We start from the raw sequence: 21,092 nt of genomic DNA on the forward strand, positions 1-21,092 counted from the left end.
TGGGAGTGAGCCGAAGCGAAAGGGGAAATCGGACAAGGCGGAGTTACTGAGATCCCCAGTAACCTTTCGACTTTGATTGATAAGTGGATGGAATGAATGGATGGATGGGGAAGTTTTTCTACACTCTTTTGGTTTAATGATCTCAAAAATGCATTTTAGGAGCGAGAATTATAATATTTTCTCTCTAATACTTTTCGCCATGGTTAAAATTTAAAATATGTATTAGATATCAGATCTCATGACCAAAATTTTAACTCTGACATAAGTAAATCATGTTTAATTTACTCCAAAATAATTTCTTAAACAGTTTGAGTGCCCGAGTTTTCATGCCACCACTTTTATCACCCCTTTAATGGCCCCTTTTACAACCCAGGGCAATAATTACTCCAGTCCATATGCTGGGCATAATTTAACGACACCCAAAAAAGAATCTTTGCCACTTATTCAATTCTCGGTTAATGGTCTTCGCAACCTTGATGTTCATTAACCCACCAGACCGACCGACCGCCTCAAGTTCAATCTCAAAGCCTCAGGGCAGGCCAAAATAAAAGAAAACCAAGAGGGAAAAAAAATATATCAACTAATCAAAATGTCACACTTTCCATACAGAAAGCGGAGAAAAAATCTGCTGACAGCTGACAAAACCAAAGCAACCAAAACCAAAAGCCAGCAACTACAAACTACGGGTTTTGGTTCGGTGTGTGTAGTTTTTTGGGGGCGGGGAAACGGGCGTTGGCGCTTTACAATGAGCCATGGAATACTCGAGCAATTGCTGGTGGCTCTGCTGGTGGGTCTGCTGGGTGGTGCAGGCTGGTTGGTGGTGCTCAGATTACAGCAGACAGCGGGGCCAGGAAACAGAGGAAAACAGCCGAGCGACGTTGACGAGTCGCGACAATTGCCTCAACTTTGGCGTTAATGAACATGAGCACACTTAACCAAAGCGAGACGAGAGTTTTTCATGGCTCAAGACCCCTTCTTCTGCGCCCCTCCATCGCCATTTACTATTCACCATCCCATTTCAGGCCCGATTCCAAGACAGCGTAATGAATTGATGTGGCTACTGCCACATGATGATGATTATGATGAGATCGAGGCGAGACGAGACGAGAAAGGCAGAGAGAGAAGCGAACAAAAAGCATTTTAACATTTAATAATATGAATATAATTGAAGCAATTATTAAGAGCAACATACACAAGTGACAGAGCGAAGGCACGATCAACGCAATTAACCATATTGTAGTTTCTTTATGACCCAGACCGTTTGCGCGTGTGAGATCGTGTGAGATATATCGATAGGTTCAATTAATTCTGGAGTATTTATTTTACATCGATATTTTCAATATTATTATGATCAGCAAAACATCGATATTTCCAAAAAAGTTTTTAGCTAACTCGAGGTAATGATGGTTTAGACTTCAATAACTCCAAGACGTCGACATTATGCCAACACACAATAACATTTATATTTATATTTAGAAAAAATCGAAAATATCGATAATGACGATATTTTTTAAGCTCTACCTGTTTCCCTAGATTAATCTGTAATCTTTAGCCCCTTAGTTTTTTATTTGCATTCCAATTTATGTCACTGATACCATTTTTTCTACTGATTCAACCATTTTTCTACCTTTTGGTTAATGATATTACCGTCACTTGTTTTTGTGGCCGATTAGTTAACCGGCTCGACTTACTTGGGTCTATTAAACTAGATCAATTACAGATTTTTGCCCTTTTCCTCTTCAGTCTCTCATTCTGGCCTTTACCACTCACTGGAAAAAGCAGAAAACTAAGCCAAACAAGTAGAGAGAGAAAAAAAAAACAAACCACAAGCCAAAACAATTGACATTTGATTGACTGACAGTTGTTTGTCAGTTTTTTGACAATTAGGCGTCAAAGTGAAATTGCTTTCGATTTCATATGAAGACCGAGACGGAGACAAATGCCCCTCAATTGCCTTGAAAATTGATTGGGAAATTCTGGGACCAGTAGCCTTGATTGCCGTGGAACTATTTTTAACACAAAACTGTTTTCGGCTTACTATTTTTGCTGCTACCCGCACATAAAAACAAAAGTCAGAGAGAATGCCTGCCGAAATTGGGTCAAAATTCTCCCACTTGGCATGTGAAATGAAATGGCAAAAATGACGTCGACCGACCAACCGACAAAGAGAAAGAAAAATTTGAATATAAAACTAATTAGGGGTTCTTTTAATAAAATTATCAAGTGGTCGGCGATCTTCCATCGGCCATCATGATTACCCTCATCGCTTCAGAATGGGGATTTTCGTAAGCTCAGCGGGCTTCAGAGTTCCCAAAGTCCACATAACATTGAACCAGTTTTTGTTTGCCGACAGACGGACGGTTCATTATGAAGATAAACACATCAATCGGTCAAATTTAATAGTATTTATTTGGTCTTCGTATTTTTATTGCTAATTTTCACAGCTTGTGCTTTGCTTTATTACATTTTTTTACGAAAGAGTATAAGACAAATATTTGTCGGATGACAAACAATATTGGATCGTGTGTGTCGGCTTTTGTTTATAATGCCAAATTCAGAGGTTCACTGAACTGAACCGCTTGTCGCGTGGCTGCGAGGAGAGGTAATTAGTGATGATGATGGCATCTGGTCTGAATTCCTCTACTGCCGATCGATCGAACTAGTTTATTTTCCAGAATCCAACTGGTGTACAAATAGATGAGACACATCAAGCTGCGGCTTCAAAGGCATCGATTACGTGCGGAGAATCTGTAACGACGAGCTCTTACACAAAATAGAAGCCACAAATTGCATGGCTTGCACTCTAAGCCCATTCACTGCACATATAAAGTGGTGGGTGGTTTTTTCCTCTTTTGGGTTGGAAAAACAGCTTCTCGAGTGCTGCCTGCTGCACCTGAGCCAAACGAAAAACTATTTGGGGAGTGTTTTTTATTACACCCTTCAAGGCAGCCGGTGCCCAAATGTGCTCAAATATTCAGGGACAAAATAAAAATGCTCTTAGGGGATTTTATTTTAAGCCTTTCGAAGCCATTGTTTCTGATCAGTTTTCTTACGGTTTTTATGTATTTTGCGCTTGCGAACATTAAATGCGCTTTTATATCGCGGTTTTATGGCTACATTTTATTTAAATCTGGACCGTTTCCGAGAGTCTTTCGTTTTTCGTTGAGGCTGGGCAAGGTTTTTTTCTGTGTTTTTATGCAACCGCCAGAGAACAGGCGAATTTCTTTGTTTACTTTTTGGTGTGTGTGCGCGGAGAATCATTAAAAACTTGACCCAGTTTTGGCGAGTGAGTCAAGTCAAGCCCGTGCCAATATCTTGAACTTTGGCTATTTCCATTGCATAACGCGCGCGCACCTGGCGTGCACCGATAACGATTGAAATTCCGATTTCTATTCCGATGACCAGCCGCCAAAAACTCCAGCTTGAAAACCCCACTGACTTTGCCTTTGTTTCTCATTTGTTTGCCAGCCAAGGCTGTAGCAAATCCATTCACTCGGTGCCTTTGCAGCAGTTCCAGTTGCAGTTTGGGTTTCAGTTTTTCGTTCATCTTACATTTTTCGAACAATGAAAAATTGCCAATCGTCATGAAACCAAAAAAAAAAAAAAAACTAAATAAAAAGGAGTACCAAAAACCCCGCGAAGCGCAAAGCAATTAGACATGCAATTCTCGAAAGTACAAGTAATGTCAAAGTTGTAATTAAAACACGTTCGTAAAGCTGTTAAAATTTTGCACAGATCATCGCAGTGAGGCAACCTGGAAATATAAATATAATAACTTGTCCTAAATGGTTGAGCTTCAATTGCTGGTGTTATGCCACTCGAGATGAGCTCCGTTATACAACTCCTAAAAGCGACATTATTATGCATGCAAAACTTTTCATTCCATTTAGGCTAAAGTCAACCCATATATCATTTTAGGCGTCGGGCGACCACTCAACGCAGTGCAGCAGCATCATCAGAAAATCACAGCGTACCGACAAAGTCAACTCACAAAAGAAATATGAGTAAGCTCGTAAATAAAAAATGTCACAAAATTTCCATTTGAAAGGCTTTCTTTGGGAGCGAAGGAAAATACACAGAGTGAAAATAAAAGTATACACATAAGAGCGGGCTAAAAGTCAAGGTCTGTCAACTCTTAACCGCTGGAACATTTAAAGCGGAATAAATAAATTACAAAGCGAACCAATGAAAAGCTGAACCGAAATGGAAAGTAAATGAGTCGGGAAATGTCTGAGGCAGCATTTTAATAAAATCCAAAAATTTCGAAAACGGAAAGTGCAAGTTAAAGGTCTGAATATTGATTGAGTTTGGGGGACGAGTCGATACTTATTTCTCGATATTTAACTTGTGTTTTTCTTTTTAAACATCAATATTATCGAATTTCTATTGTCAAAATATCGAAAATATCGATAATTTTCAAGCTCTATTAATGAGAGTCAGAGTCTGTCAAACAATTTGTGAAAAATTCATTATGAAGTTGTCAATCAGATGAGGAGAAACCCTTTCCAAAGATGTTGCTAAATCAGCCAAAGTTTTGCTAATTGTACTTGAGTGAGTTTGGGGGGAGGATGAGGTAACCCCGCTAAAATCCCTAACAAGTTGGCTGGCCAAAGACGAAGACCTGAACTCCTGGGGTCCGAAACTTGCTAAACTGGCTTCGGAGGCTTTAGCTTCTTTCACATGGTCTTCGATTGCAGGTTTTTGAAGATCATGGTCCAGCGAGCTAACAACTTGTTGTTACTCTCGTTGTTGTTGTTGTCGCCAAACGCATGCCTCTTGGTTGTTTTTGTTGTTGTTGTTTTTCGTTTGTTGGTGTTGGCGTTGCACTTAAGTGGCTAAAGATTTTTTAAGGTTAATGCACTTGAGTTCGTTGTCGCTTCTTTGCTGACCAAACTTGGTTGCCCGGTTGTTGTTGTAGTTGTAGTTGTAGTTGTAGTTACTGGAGTTAGTTAGTTACTAACTCCTTTCGTGATCTTGTTGCAATTTACATTTTCATGCACCAATAAATGCGTAAATAATAATTATCCGTTAGGCTCTGCACATAAATTGCCATCAATTTGCTTTTGAGATCTTGTTTTCATGTTTTCTCTCTTGATCGCTTTTTTGCGCGGCTTTTGATTTTGACAAATATTACGCATACGCAACGTTGCACGACACATGCCACTGCATGCAATTCGGCACTTTCACTTATTCACATCGGTTTGGCTAATTTAGTAGACAGATTATTTAACTGACTAATTTGTTGTGAGAAAAATATATGAGAGAAGGCGGCTTGGGGAGGAAAGTGACTGAGTCAAGTTTATCGACATTGATCAGAGATTCGGAATAGTTCATCTATGAGTCAAATTATTTAGAAATATGTCTTTTATGATATTTCCCTTAATAAATTTCTGTTGAAAATAAAACTAGTTATACTTTTTAAAGTAAACAACAAAACGTTTTGCATTAATTTTCCATCACATTTGATTGTTTATTCATACAAATCGTATAATAAAACCACCGAAACGTGATTTTATATGCATATAAAACTATTTTTTGATTCTGGTGGCCAAATGGGTCAGTGCTGTCAGCAACCGCTTGATTTGGGTCAAATGTGCCCACAGAATATTAAACAAACCGTTTTTTTTTGTTTTTCGGCAAAGGAAGAAGGAAAAAAAAAAAGAATTATAATTATTATTACCCATGGCAATAAAAACACAAGAGATCGTAGAAACCCGAGAGAGGAAGTTGTTAATTAATACTCAAGACAAGAGAGCTGGAAAAACTTCTGGGGAGCTCCGTTGGATCTGGCAAGTCGGGTTTTTTAATTAAAAACTGGAACCGCATGGTTCAACGTTTTTATGTTTGGGGCCACAATTCTTTTTTATGCACGGGTAATTTGGTTACATTCGAGCTACTCCCGCGAGGGTCATCTTTGAGTTTCTTGTGGATGCTACATAAGTAGGGAATTAATGGACCATTGTCGGACTTTACGTTTGGTGAAAATGGGCTAGTGAACACATATCTCTTGGAAAGATTATCGGATTTATACTCTATCAACACTTACAGAAATTTAAATTATTGTCTAGCTTTTTTTCATGCCCTTCTTGCTTACCTAAAATGAAAAGAAAATAAATATTTGCATTAGTTAAATTATATTTCATTTTAATAATTAAATTATATTTTATAGTAATAATTATATACGCATTTTTTGAAATACGTCTACTGTAAAACCAGATTTTCTAGAGTTACTTTTCCTTCCCATTGAAAAGAATTTACCATTTCCGTCATTGAGCTCATTAGGAAGTCAGTTTGCCAGCTACTTTCTATTGATCAACCCGTTCAGAGTTAGACTTCCGCCCATTTCCTGTTTGGCTCTATCTTATATCTCGAATTTTATCCCTGGTAATGTCCCAAAGTTGCCTATCTGTCTGGCCGCATAACTTGAAAGCATCGAAGAAACTAACCAGAGCGTACTGCCGGCATTTTAAGGGCAGCCAGGGTCGTCATGGCTATTTTTAAGCACCTGTGCGTATATTTCTGCCCAAGTTTCTGAGTTCTTTTCGCTTTGTTTTCCTTTTGGCATGCAATAAATTTGTGTTTTCTGGTCACTTGCAAAGCACAAAAAAAAAGGAAACAACCTGACAGCTGTCAGTGTCTGTATCGCCACGTCGGAAAGTATCTCAAAGATACATTTAGCAGAATCCGAGAGATTCGCACTCGCTTGAATTGATTTCCCTGCTTTATATCCGCTACAAATCAAACTGCAACTTTCCAGTGATTGCGACAAATGCTTTCACTTTCCATTTTCATTTTCCAAACCCAAACGGCCAACGCATTTGACAGCCACGCCCATTTCCTTGGCATCTCAATTCAGCAATCCAAACTGCAATTGATTGATTGACGCACTGGCGCGAGGTAATCAATTAAATATTAACTGCCATTGTCAATCAGTCGGGCTTACATCATTCGGCGGAGTCGCATTAATTACCAAGACGAGCCGTGACTTTAATCAATCTGCAGTTGCATCAGTGAAGCCGAGTCAACGAACCAACCCAATTTCCTATCAATTGCAGCCAGTTTCTTTTCTTTTTCATTATTTTCTGTCTTTGTCATAACAACAAAATCAGCTCTTTAATATATAATAGACAAGATCGAGTTGGGGAGAAATAAAACCAAAAAAATGAAAAGAAAAAGAGGCTATTGAAAAAGTGGAAGCTTTTGATTTAACCACTGCCTGCAGCCACAAGCATGGCCAATCAATTTCTGTGTTTTTCTTTTTGTTTTTATTACTGCTGCTGACCATTGACCAGCACCTCGACATCATCGATTCGAAGCCGCTGCTTAATCATAGTGGAGCAGAGCAGAAATCCCAAGTTGAACAAGGAGCCTGGCTTTATTGTGCCAGCAGCAGCAGCAGTAATTTTTGCAGCAACAGTTGCCATGTTGTCGCTGCTCCAACCATTGGCAATCATTGAATCATTTCACCCTTTCCCCGAATCCCGATCCTCCTTCTCCCATCCGAAGCCAACCCATCTATCTATCTATATTTTATGCCATCTATCTGAACGCCTGCTTTCGGTTCGATTCACTGGCTCTGACCTACGATAAGTTTCGCTCTGCGCCTGATTATACTCGTAAAACTTTCGTATCGCCAGCCAGGGCATGCATAATTGTCTGCTCCGGCATTTTTTGGTTAGCATCTGAGGACCATAAACCTTTTTTTCGTTTGTAGGTCATCGGGGTTGAGTTTCGTTATGGGGATATGGCTGACTTGGCGGAGCACCGCATACATTTTGCATTTGTAATTGCAATTAGATGCAAATGTGGGCGGTTAGCGGATTACTTTTTGATCAGCAATCGCTTTGGTTTTGTATTTAAATAAATTGGAAAGTCTAACAGGACTTGTTACTTAAAGTATGTAATAAAAAATAAAAAAAAATGTAAAGAAGCTGTAATCTTCTAGTTTTGTTGCTCAAGATATTTTCATTTATTACTGTACAATAATTTTCCATTTCGAGTTTCCTCAACCATTTCCTTTCAATTGCACAGCAATTAGCCCACTTGGAAACCGCCACCTGTTAACCACAAGCAAATATTTCCCAATATTCAGAATAAATTGCTCAAGCACAATGAGAATTCACTTTGCATTGACTAAGAATTGAAGCATCTAAATGGGTAAAATTAGATACAAATCACAGGCGGACTGGATTTTCCAGGGGGCAACAGAAATTAGTAAACAACCCGGGGAGGTGGCACACAGCCGGACGTGGGGTTACCTGATGTCTAAGTAAATAAATACGAGTGCGGCAAAAGCAGCGGGAAAGAGTTAGGATCGTGCGGTGGCCCCCAAAGATCGGCAGTTCGAACCCCACACACATAAACTATGTAAGCCAGACGCCATCGAGACCGACCCAGTGACCAAGTTATATGCTGCCGGTCTAGAGAGAGGATGGGGCTCTGATGAAAACGAGGTGGAGAAAGGAATTCACATTCCCCGCAGTGTAAAGAATTTATGAGAATTTTCGTTTGGATCCCGACCAAACGAACCGAACACGTAACTCGACGATAATGAACGATCATCGTTCATAACAGATCTGATATCTAGAACGTGCGATTAATGGGAACAGTTGGTCGGGTGCCGTGCCGTGAGTGCAGTGTGGCGCCCCCTGGCGTTCAAATTGTCATTGCATTGAAAATGAAAAGCGCCTGCGCGAACGAGTTTCGGTTTTTCCACTGTTTTTCCTGACTGCCTGCCGCCGGTTTTTGCTTTTCTATTTTCGCAGTGAAATCGATATCGATGTCGATGTGTGTGCACGTTTTATAATTTTCCCAGTGAAATTTTCTTCTTGGATAGATGCATCTTCGAACTGCTAATATTGCTTTTTGTTTTTGTTTTTTCTACTGCGAGCTTGCTTTTGTTTCTGTTCGCTAATTAGCGCTTCTTTCTGTCTATTTGAACTGCTTTCCAATTCAATTTTATTTTTTCATCAAACGAAACAATTTTCACGCGCCAATTCCTGGCATTGTTTAAGCGGCACGTAAGTAAAAAGTTGTGTATTTTTAGAAATAAAATGCGAACAGAAATGCTCAACACTAAAGAGGATTCAGGGGATTATAGAGGAGTTCGGTGCAAAAAGCTGCTAGCTGAAATGGAAAGAGTTTGGCGCAAAAAATAGGGAATAAAAATAAACAATCTGGCAAACGTTAATGGGAATTAGCAAACCCATTAACATCAGAAACTAACGTTTTTTATTGTTAATTTCAAGGTATTAAATAAAGCAAATTTAAATTGGCTCTTTTAATATTTTTGAAAAACTCCCATTTTCATCGATGAAAATTTCATTGATTTTTCCAATTAATTCATTATGAAAACAACTTCCTTTGGGTCAGTTCCACCATCTGGTTTCTTAATTTCTCCGAAAATTTAGACAACACTTCCATCTATCAGCACAAGTCAAGTTGTAAATTTTCAACAAATTTGTCAAAAATGCCATTAAGTTGCTTAAGGGGCTCGAAGCACATTTGCATTCAAAAAGAACTTAAACAGCATGTGGGTCAAAAAACGAAGCCCGGAGGGGCCACACAGCAACAGCCGAAGCAGAAACATAAACAAAACCGCCGCCAATTTATGACACTCCACAAAACACTGACAAAAAAAAGATTTCCAAATGCTGAGGGGGTTCTCTCCCTCAAACTAATTGCATTTCCTGTCGGATTCTGGGGAAGGGGTACTTCCACAAAAAAAGCATAAATTACCAACGAGCACAACTTCCGATAGACAATAGAACGAAATAACATGGAATAAAATGGAACAAATGAAGCAGAAGAGAAATAACAATTAAATAGGGGAGAACAATTCGAATTCCATTCATCCCAAAGTGGAACCAGAGACTTCTATTTGGAACAAATTCCAGTCAACTCGAGGGGAGTTGTCAGAGCCGTTAAAGCGTGACGAACGGAGTTTTGACTGCAGTTCTGCTGCCCTCCCATCGGTTTCGACCGTAAATGACCGCCAGAACAGTGGCGTATATAGGGGAAAATGAAAAGGGGTTTGACTTTCCACAAACATTTATTACTATTATAGCATTAAAGTGCCAGGAAGTGGTTAGTTCAGTATAATTAATAGTGATTTGCAGCTATAGTTTCATTTTTAAGGATTTTATTTTTATTCATTTAATGATAGTTGGGATTTCAATGTTTTATTTTTATTTTCTTAAGGAAATATTTTATTTACTGAAAGTTAGGATCTCCATGTTATAAATTACATTCGAATAAGTTCTAAAATATCTCAATGACAGAACCCCCTTAGCGGTTCTGCACTCTGGCTTTCCCCACATGCTGCACAACTCCATTGGATCCCAAACGAAAGCATGGGGAATGTTAATTAGTTCTGCTTTAGCTTGTTTATGTTGCTGTCTGTAGTTTATGTTGCTTAATTTTAATGCGCAGTGTAATTACATTCCTGACCAGCGTTGAACCTCGAACAGCTGTACCACAAAACTCCTTCGCAGTAATAAAAGCAAGACCATTTTTTATAGCCCTTCTGGAGGGGCTAAAAAATGACATCTAGAACGGATGCTCTAACATTGCAGCACCAGCGTTTTTCAACGGATTTCTTGTTAAAATCCATAAAACGAAGCATACTTTCGAATTGAGAGTCATTAGAAGTTGCTGAAGCGTATAGAAATGTTAAATTTGCATAAATTATAAGTTGAACTCGGGGAGGAATAAAGATTCATTAAGATTCGGTTATAGTTATGAGCAGTGAAGCGATTACAAGTATGGAGTTTTGTAATAAAATGTAAGATTTAAAGACTGCAATTAGCAAGAGAACGTCAATGCTGTTAAATATTATAGTATACTCCTAAAATTTCGTATATAAAACGAACATCATAGCATATTAGTAATTCAGCATGTTTTGCGCCTTTTGTTTGCAAACACTTGATAGCATTGGGCGTTACTTTTTCCTGCCTTGATTTGCCGTTTCCCGTTTATTATCCAAACAATAAAAATAAACAAACATAAATTTATTGCAATGGAAAAAAATATGACGCATTTATTTGTGGCTTTTTATGTATTTTTTTGAGTAGTCATGGCTTAAGAATCGAATGCCTTGACCACTTGTTAGTCAGAAAAGACCTTCGATTTGCGACGGCAATTGCAATTGCAACGTCATTTTTGCAGCTATTGCAGCTATTAGCTAACAATTCAATGCATGCAAAAGGTATATATCTAAAGGTATTTATAGTTCTTTCCTCTGCCTTATCTAACCCAGATCTATATAGAATTACGCGTGGCACATTCACAGCATCGCCCAACGGATTTCGTAATCTTCTGACAAAAGTGGGTTGACTTGGGTTGGTTACGATTCCGTCGTCTGCTTTTCGCTTAGTGTGTCAGTCTAAAAATATATATATTCGCGTACATTGTTTCACTACATTTCAATTGTACATTTCATTTGAGCGTCGCAATCTCAAGAGATCTATGCCAATTGATCAAGAAATGGACGGGCAGGTGGGAGATGTGCCGTCGAACTGTTTTAAAAATGGGTTCTTATCGCTGTGGTGTGTTTTCGGGGCAACAATGCAACCTGTGCATAAGAAAAGGTTCTCAAAAATATATACAAATATTTTTTAAATGTTTATTTTTTAATAAGTTCCCTACAATTTCTTATAAATATTTTGTACCAATTCCAGATAACAACGAATAGAGCATTTCAACTTCGCATTCCCATCATTTGACTCTATGACGATTTCCATGTGATATCTTTTAGCTTAATTGTTGCTACGTGTATTTTGAGAAAAATGTTTGTTGTCTTGGGGTAATTGTTGCTTATTTGCCTGCCTGCCTGCTTGCCTGCCAGTCTGCTGATCGTTTGACCGATCCGCTGCGCTTGGCTGTTGTATAATGTCAATTACTTGTGATTTACGACAGTTTAATGATAGACGGCGATATAAACTCATAGGTTGCATGCGTTGAGTTTGAGGGTTTTCTTTATTTAAGGAGAGGAAGGACGAGGGGCCGTGCCGAATCGCATTCACATAATAGTTGCTACATGATGCGAGCTTAGCATGTGATGGATGTGATATTTCAGCGCTCGAATGGTGTGTTCTTGTGCCCAGTGTTGCATGTAATTGGCTCATAAAACTTTGCTCAAGGAAAAAAGAAAAAAAAACTTAGAGAGAATAGCCTTTGATGGACGCAGAGAACCTCAACTCCTGCCAAAAGGGCAAATCGATTAAATGGACAAGCTCACTTACATAGATGAGATGTCAACAACTTTTTAGAGTCGAAGAGCATGTGTTACGTAATAAAGTTAGATGAACCCGAACTGTATCTAAACAAGAATATGCATCATTTGATTATTCATGAGACAAGTCCAAAACTTCAGGTGTTGGTGGCTCCTCCAGTCGCACTAAATAACAATTAGCCGTATAAGGGAAAAGCTTTTTTGTTTTATTTCGCATTTCGAAGCTTAGCTTAGCTTCACCCATTTGGATAACGAGTTTTTGAAGAGGGGGCGCCAAAATTTCACTTTGAGATGCTGATCAAATGGACAATCCAAAATCTATAGATTAATCGAAATCTGCCACTAATCAAGTGGAAAATTAAATGGCAGGTGGTTAAAAAATATGAATTTTTTGCCAAGAAGAAAAATTTATTAGTAATCATAAACTTATATTATTATCATCATTATCATAAAATCATTAAAAATTTTTTATTGAAATTGGATATTGATCATATAAAAAAGTGCGAGATTAAACAAGGTATAAAACGGAAAGTATTAGATAAGATAAACTATAAGTAATTAGGTAACAGAAGTTCTACAATTTCATTCTGTGAAATAGCTACAACATGAGTATGCCAACAGGTTCTGTTTTAAGTTTTTGCAAGATGTTTTACCTTGTTTCTTTTTTTCCTATACATGTCTTTTTTTGGTTCTAAGCTGAGAGACCTAGAACTACCGAAAGGGAAACGAACTCATTGAAATTCCCGACAGGTTAGGCGCGCGAATTGTGTGGAATAACAAAAGAAACATATCAAACCCCTAGATAGAATAAAATAGCGAGGGGAAGACATGAATAGACGTCAGATCTTGGGGGCTATCATCGCCACATGTGGGCCTTCCTTCATCATACCACCCACTTTTCCCGCCACTTGACGCTTTCCCTGTTTTCCGCTTAAGGCGCCGCCACTGAGCCCACTAAGTCCATCGGAAAGTTAATTTCCAACTGGCTTGACAGTGAGCCACTAATAAAAGCAAAATATTGCCAAAGTGTTAAGCCCCATAAAGTAGAAAAGTTTTAATTAGAAAAAAATATTCCAGTATTATAAAGGGAAAAACTTTTAGCAGAAAGTTTAAAGCTCTAGGAATCAGTCTGCGTTGCGTTGGTTGTGGGTGAAAAAAAGCCAAGGACCTGGGACAAAAGATAGAGTTTATGGCAAGCAGACAATAAAGTTGACACATATTGGAGTGCATTCATTGTTTTTATCGCATACAGGAAGCTGGAAACACTCAAAGCGGGGTTATTACACTCTCCCTAGAGCTGAAAGCTTCTGTCAGTCGGTGCACTGATTTGTAATTGTTTCTCTTTTTTTATGACTACTATTTGCCTTCTATCTCCGATTCATGTGTTTATCAAGCCGCAAAGTTACTGGCTGATTAGAGAGTCGCGTCGCGTTCAGAAGTGGGTCACCGATTTGTTTGTGACTCCAAAGAGGCGGCACTATAAAAAGTATCACTTTGCGGCACATATTGATAAATCTTTGGGTTGCATTATGCATTTCGTCGTCGCATTGTCGTCGCTGGTTTTATAGAGGAATTTACGATAGTTGTGGGAGTGCTGATTCCATATCAATCAATCGGTTTCACTAGGTTAGTAGAGCAATCGGGCCAGAGGTACCACATAGATAAGATTGATTTTGAATTGCGCGAGCTAATGGAAGATTATTGACCCCTCGTTGGGTTGGGATTTCGAAACACTGAAGATTGCGCAAGAACTTTATTAGCCATTCGATACGCCCCGCAACAAAATTCAATTAATTATTTCTGTGTTCCCTCTTTCGGGCAACATGACACTCCAGTCGTTGGACTGCCAAAGTTCAGCACTCACCTTGTCCGAAAAACAAAAAGGTTTACTCTTGCGCAATTTCTCAAGACGTCTGCAAAAAAAGACGGTGGAAAAAAAGCATACAGACTATGGTTAGATAAATGCCAGACAGAATTACCAATAAAATAATAATAATTATTAATTATTACAGCCATCGGAGAGACAACTTGTTCTAGCAAGGCTATTAAAATTAATCAAAGTCGTTATGATACAACAACGCATTGCCATGTAGGAGATAATAAATTGTGGTACTTATTCCACCCGAACCACATAAACAAAGTGCCAGCAACAACCACCGGGAACACCCACCACCGCCGACCAGGCAGAACTTGTCAACTGTAACGCAAGACAATCAACGAAAAATGCATAAATTAATATGGAGAGAAAAATGGGAAAAAGAGTCCATAATATATAATACGAATGATATCGACTGCGATGACGGGCCGTGTAACTACTGCGAATTGTCATGAAAGTCATGGCTATTTACGGGGAAGGTACATGTGCGTAGAGGAGGGAGTTTCGTACTATAGGCACAGACTAATTTCATGCTCGGTGGCGCAGTATCTTTTATAATTGATAGAGGGTGGGGGGCAAAAAGCCAGTAAAAGTAACTTAGTCCCAAAGTGGTTATACGATATCACAGCAATCACAACTTGTCGAGGGCCAGACAGAATTTCACAGACTGATGGAAGAAAAGTTGGCGAACTTTGTGCCAGTTAACTTTGATGGCAAAGAAAAAGGATGTGACAAACATTTTAAATGTGCTTGGTTGGTTAAGAAGTTAAAAGTAAAGTGTTTTAATTAAAAAGTAACTTGGTTACTTTAATGCTCTGTAACTCTATATAAAATAGTTGTGGCTTGAGAGACCCAAACAACCACGCACAAAAAAACCCATTAAGATATATCTATTTTTATGATCTTCATAACAATCACTTACGCATTATCGCTCCTCTGACGCACACTCACACTATGTCTTTCTCCCTTTCTCCAGCCGTAACCTCAAGCTCATTAGCACCCATAGAACCCCTCCTAGTAAACTAAACTCGGGTAGTTACTACAACAAATTGCCAATCAACATCCAGCGATTGTCGTTGCGTTGTCGTTGCCGTTGTCCTCGTCGTTGTCGTTGTCGTTCGTTGGCCCCAAATAAAAGGCGTACTAACTACCATCGTCAGTCCCACGCCACCCACAATCCTCCCTCTGGTGTAACAGCTGATGACACGCACTTTGCGTGTTTATTTAATAAATAAAAATTTGCATAAATTTGCCAATGTGAGCGAACGAATTGCAGAAGCTTTGTTGACATTTCTCCCTCGCTCGTGAAGCGTTGACGCAAAGTCGAATAGAAATGCAAACAAATTTATTCAGCCATTCTCCATGGCCTTGCAAAAAATATAAAAGGATTCATTGCGCTAGAAAATCGCAATATAAAAGAACGCTGGCACACAATAAGTCATAAATGCAAAATGGTTATATTTATGGGCACCTAAAATGAGTTAAGGCTCAGATCAAGATAAATATTAAACGAAGAACCATTCATTTTTATGATGATCTGACATTTAGCTACGTTTTAGCATAATAATTCAAATGAATATTACTAATTAAAACGTACCTATCTAATTCATAAAAAATATTAAAACAAATATTAGAAAATATTAATACAAGTATAAGTAAATATTAATCCAAATGTTAAGATAATAAATAAATATTAATATAAATATTATTAAAACTTATTTTAGTGATTTACAGATATGACTCAAACTCTCTCAACAGCTTTTCCGCATGTGCACCTATAGAATTAATATATCTCGGCTTAGTGGAGCACTTCCCACAATCCATTAGCCCCATCGGAGTGGAGGTCTGTTCTTAAGCCGTCTCTTGTCTCTTGGATTGCCTTGAACCCAGGCCGTGCCCCAAGTCTTATGTCAGCTCAAGTTACTGAAGCAGCCCAGCCACTCTCATCATGTAAGCGATCAATCTCCAACTGCTTTGCATCATAACTCAGGCGAACTAATAACCCGCCATCAGATTTCAGATTTCTGGGCGCCCCGCTAAAGTGTAACTAATATGCGATCTTCGCGATGGCTAGACCGTAGAGCCTTTTGATTAATGGATGCCGCTACTGTTTCGGATCGGGGATTGGAGATCGGAAAGAGGGGAGTTACAAAAGCATAGAAATTTATGCGCGTTTTGATTCGAGACGCACGACGACGATCGCAACAACAGATCAGATCTCAAAACAAAGAGAAGAGCCAGAGGCGCAAACTACAAAATTATAGAAGATCGAGTTCTCGATCTCATTCTCATTCTCGTTCGGTGTGGGCTTTCATTTGGCTATGGAGTTAATCGACTTTAAGTGAGTGTATGTGTATGCGCCTTAAACGGCCAATCTTCAGTGTTTGAGCAAAATCATTTATCTTCCCCTCTAAAGGGGGAAATCTAAAGTTAGAATAAATCTGGTTTCCTTTCCCCTGGTCAAACTTAAGCCACAATTAGCGACAATCATTTTTCATTTGCCAGCAATCAGATAGCAGAGTCATACATACAAAATATTACTGGTTATCTGGTCATTATCTCAGTTTCAGTCTCAATGTCAAGTCAAGCCGGACCGAACCGAACCACTTCCCAAGTTGAACATAGTAGTTCTGTTTTGCCCAATTCTCAGTGCAATTATATATCCTACAGATACACATAATAGTTGGGTCTCTCGAAATATGCGTTATTATATAACGGGTTTTGGTCTTTTGTTTCTTGTTGCTCGGTTCGTAATAATTATGCCAAATATTCAAATAAATTATCAACTAGAACAATTGCCGGGGGTGGAGAGCAGTTGAACAGCTGCACAGTAGCTGCGATTTTTGAGCTTTTGTTGTTCACATTGTTGCACAAAAGTTTTACATGATAATAAATTTAAGCGTGCGAGGGTGAGATAGAGGTAAAGCTACAAAATGCGGGGCTATTCGCCTTTTCATTCTTTCCTTTTGCTGGGGATTTGAGATGAGTCTATTGTCTGGCGACTTGGCTAACAATAAAGTTGGACTATGCATTTTGTAGGGTGTCGGCTTGTCAAAATGACAAAGGCGCTCAGCAGGCGTACTAATGGATATAAATTAGATTAGAGCAGAATTTAGAACGAATAAATTTATTTGATTTAAATGGATTAGTGATGTAAGGGAAGAATGTTGCCAATTTAATTTAAAAAAATAAAGAACATTTTGAAAAGTTCTTTATTTTTTAGAAAAATGTATTTAATTTTAAAATATTTTGTTTATTTTTTTATGAGTCTAGTAGGTTTTAATATACATTTAATTTAATTTCAATAATAGTTTCTATCCCGAATTCAAGTTGTCCTTCTATAAGAGCGTTCATGCATGACAAAACCAGAAGCCTCTTCAAAGATGATTAGCCATACCCATTTCCGGACATTAGCTTTTGCATATTGAATATTGCCTTTGAGGCACGATATTAGCGTGAATAATAATTCATATTCATTATGGCCATTAGCTATAATGCCGGTGAGTGGAATATTTTACACTTGTCTACTTTGATTTCTTCTTGTCTTTTCCCCCTTAGTTTTCCCCCATTTATGGCATGGAATTTTTCCGACTGGGGGACCGAAAAAGAAAATGCAAATGCCTGGCGAATGCCAAGCAGCCGTCTTGCTGGCAGCCTTGGGATTGGAGGTGTTTTCTTGGCACTTGATTAAAATGCAGCGACTGCATTTCGATGGCCATAAGTACGAGACACTGAAACTGCGATCTATGGGCGTTGCACTTGTGATAATTCTTGATCCGGGAATTGCAACTGGCGGAAGTTTCATTTTCACTTAGCCAACAGCTGGAAGGTGCGGTCTGGGAACTCTATCTCTATACCACATATATTTCACCCCCTCTTTTCACAATTCCCCTTTACTTTTGTAGTTTTGCCGACCAGCTGACATATCAAATATTTAATTATCGCATGTTTTACCTTAAAATTTATTCTTTTGCGGTTTGTTTATATACATTTTTTTTTTGCTTTTACGAGCGCTTCTCGTGTGCAATAACCTTGCCAACAATAAAGCTCAACAAACTTGACATGGAAGCATTTTATTTTACACAAAAAACTCAGCCAAAACTCAACAAAAAAGGAATAAAAGAGTCAAGCGCGGCGCTCCATCTAAGATAAGTTCGAATTGGCGTTATTTTTGATGTTTTTCGTTTTTTAAACCGATCTTTTTCAGCGCGGCAAGCATGAAAAGTGGCTCATTGAATGCTCTTGTTTAGCTTGATTTTATTGTAGTCACATATACGCATGTAGTTCGCATTTTACGATGTTTACATTTCACTTTGTTTGTTTGTTGCGATTTATTTCGCTTCCTAGCCGCACAAGGCTGAGGTTGACTTTCACGCATCATGAAAACGTCCGTCTCGTGTTGTATTCCATTTCATTACCTCCATTTACAGTTCTGTATTATTTTGTAATTCGAAATCGATTTCGCTTGGCAATTTGTGTGTGGAAATGTCTGAACAACAAGGTTGTTCGACTACTCATCGAATGTGATTTTTAGCTTTATGGTTTTCTGGGTTTTACGAAACATCTTATCGCCAAGGGGGTATCAAATGATACGATGTAATAAGCTGCAATTTCAAGTGTAAAACTTTGACACAAAGAAATAATCTAGAGTGTCAGGTTTTAAGATAGCAAAAGTTGTTTAGTATTCTTTTGTCTAGTTAAGTTTGAAATGTGTTTTATTAACTGGTTAAATTTCTTTTTTAGAAAAACATGTATGCCTCATTCGACAGAATTTAATGGAATTTTTTCCTTATCATTACGGCTTGCTTCCAGCTGTTCGGGCAATTTACATGGAAATGTGCATGAATTGATATCGAGAAATGGTCACAAAGCAATAAACAAAGCTGTGATTCCATATTATCGCCCGAGAACATATTGCGCAGCCAGAAAGTCTTAGAAATGCGTTTTTAATTCAATCTTTGTAGGAGCTATCTTAAAATGCAATAAATTGCAATTATTTATGCATACATTTTTGAAGACAAAGATAAAGTGAGATTGAGAAAAATGAGTCTAGTCTGAATGAACTCACTTGTTATTCACTGCGCAGCTATTTGAATTTCATTATCGCGCAGTTAGCTACGCTTGAAAAGCAGTTTAATGTTTGACATTTTATTTGCATAAAAACTAAATGCAGCGATGCAGAGAATCTTTTTTTTAATAATATTTTTAAAATATAAAAAACTTACCTAAAATTACATAAGTGCCTGCTGAATAGTTTCTCACTAAATGTTCTTATCAAACATAAAGATTTCTGTAAAGATAAGAAGAGATATTTACATTAATAAAATAGGAATTAATAAATCAACAATTAGATACCACTAATCTCTTGCCACCCGAATTCACGACCCAGTTATGTCACTTCTAAGTTGACCCTGTTCCCACAGAAATAAATACCCATCATTATCTATTCACAAATATTACCGCCCCCAATAAAGACCAAAGTAAACAATTGTAAAATACCCCCGCATTTAAATTATGAAATAAAACCCGTAGAAGTTCCGTATATGGTGTACCTAATACCATCTCCACCTTATCGAGGTGCGTGTCTGCAGCGTAAATATTTAACTGATAAGCACAGGGGTAAATCAAATCTGCGGAATACCAGCTTGCCTAATCAGTAATTGGGGGCGTATGTGAGTCAGTGCTTGATAGCATGCGGGAATCCAATTTGTTATCACTTTCGTTACATTATTCATAACATCAAACAAGACTGGTTAATGCGTCGTTGGTATAAATTAACTAGTTTTGTAGTTACGGCGGAAAACAAAGTTTCTTAAGAATGCAACAATTTAATGTAAGATCTTTGGGATTACTATGTTTTATGCTTTATCAGTAAAATAAATATAGTTAATATATTTTAAAGGAACCCGCCATGAATAAGATTATCAGAAATTGATTAAGAAACATAAATACAACAAAGGAAAAGCTAAAAGACAAGCAATAAATTAACAGCTTAACTGCAGATATTGCCCCTCCTTATAAACGGAAAAAATCGAAAGTGTCGACGGACTGGAAAACAACATTTTGCAAGGCTCACAAATCTTGAGATCGTGTTGGGTCCGGGGTTTGTTTGCTTGGCTGTGAATCACGTCGGAGATTCAATATATTGCGTTTTGTTTCTTTTAATAATTTGCATGCTTGGGCAATTTTTCATTTCAAATTTACTGAGCTTCCTTGGTTTCCTCATATTGTTTATGTTCCGAATGCAGCTGGCAAAGTCAAAACCAAGCCCCAAAAAAAAACGCGATTCAGAAAATATACACATCCAATAAATTTACGATATCCTGAAAAAAAACCATGATGAACTAGAACTGCATTAAGTAATTATGAAAAACTTCGAAAACACATAAATACTATGTTTTATTTTTCCTCTTTGGCTGATCCCGAAAAAAAAATTGCCAAGTGAAAGCGTCAGCAAAAAAAATGGCACAAAAAATCGCAATTCGATTGATAATATTGTTCAGCTGGTCAAGCATCTCGGCAGCTGTTTCAGTTTATTTTGATTTTGAGTCTATTTTATGGTCGACGGAATGGATTTCTATTGCTTTGACCGAGCGCATAAAGTAAGGCACGTAAATAAATTTAATTTGAGAGCCACTCCGACAGCTGGTCGTAAAAATAATAATAAATCACTGCCATCAATCGAAGACGTAATCAAACAGTGCGAAGATCATTAAATTAATATTATTATTTTCGGCTTTAAATTGCCAACCGACACTTTCACACACAGTTTGCACTGAAAGATACAGCATATCTGTTATGAAACAGTTCTCAAATCCAATTGACACTTTGGACAATGCCAAATCAGAGCGACGAACGACAACGAAACAGACATGGCAACAGTGTTTGCCAAGACGGAAAATCCAATTAGTAAAATCACATAGAGTCGAGTCAGCAAAGCGCGTAAAACCAGAAAGACCCCAACAACAAGAGAAATATGTGCGA

The 21,092-nt window shown here is 38.1% G+C and overlaps 1 protein-coding gene and 1 long non-coding RNA gene across 2 annotated transcripts in view; one reads left to right on the plus strand and one right to left on the minus strand.

The window, feature by feature from the left end:
* The window catches only part of Dyrk2 (Dual-specificity tyrosine phosphorylation-regulated kinase 2), a 52,537-nt gene that overhangs the window by 20,008 nt on the left and 11,437 nt on the right, over positions 1 to 21,092 (minus strand). The window contains exon 2 of the mRNA XM_017147378.3: positions 19,334 to 19,398. The gene's annotated coding sequence lies outside the window, so the exon portion shown is untranslated. The remainder of the gene's footprint in view (positions 1 to 19,333; positions 19,399 to 21,092) is intronic.
* Positions 3,474 to 4,040, plus strand: LOC138913847 (uncharacterized). Its single transcript, XR_011419714.1, has 2 exons — positions 3,474 to 3,679; positions 3,919 to 4,040. It is a non-coding gene; the product is annotated as an uncharacterized lncRNA (long non-coding RNA).

This window comes from Drosophila takahashii, chromosome 2L (genome assembly GCF_030179915.1).
Source record: "Drosophila takahashii strain IR98-3 E-12201 chromosome 2L, DtakHiC1v2, whole genome shotgun sequence".
NCBI lineage: Eukaryota > Metazoa > Arthropoda > Insecta > Diptera > Drosophilidae > Drosophila > Drosophila takahashii.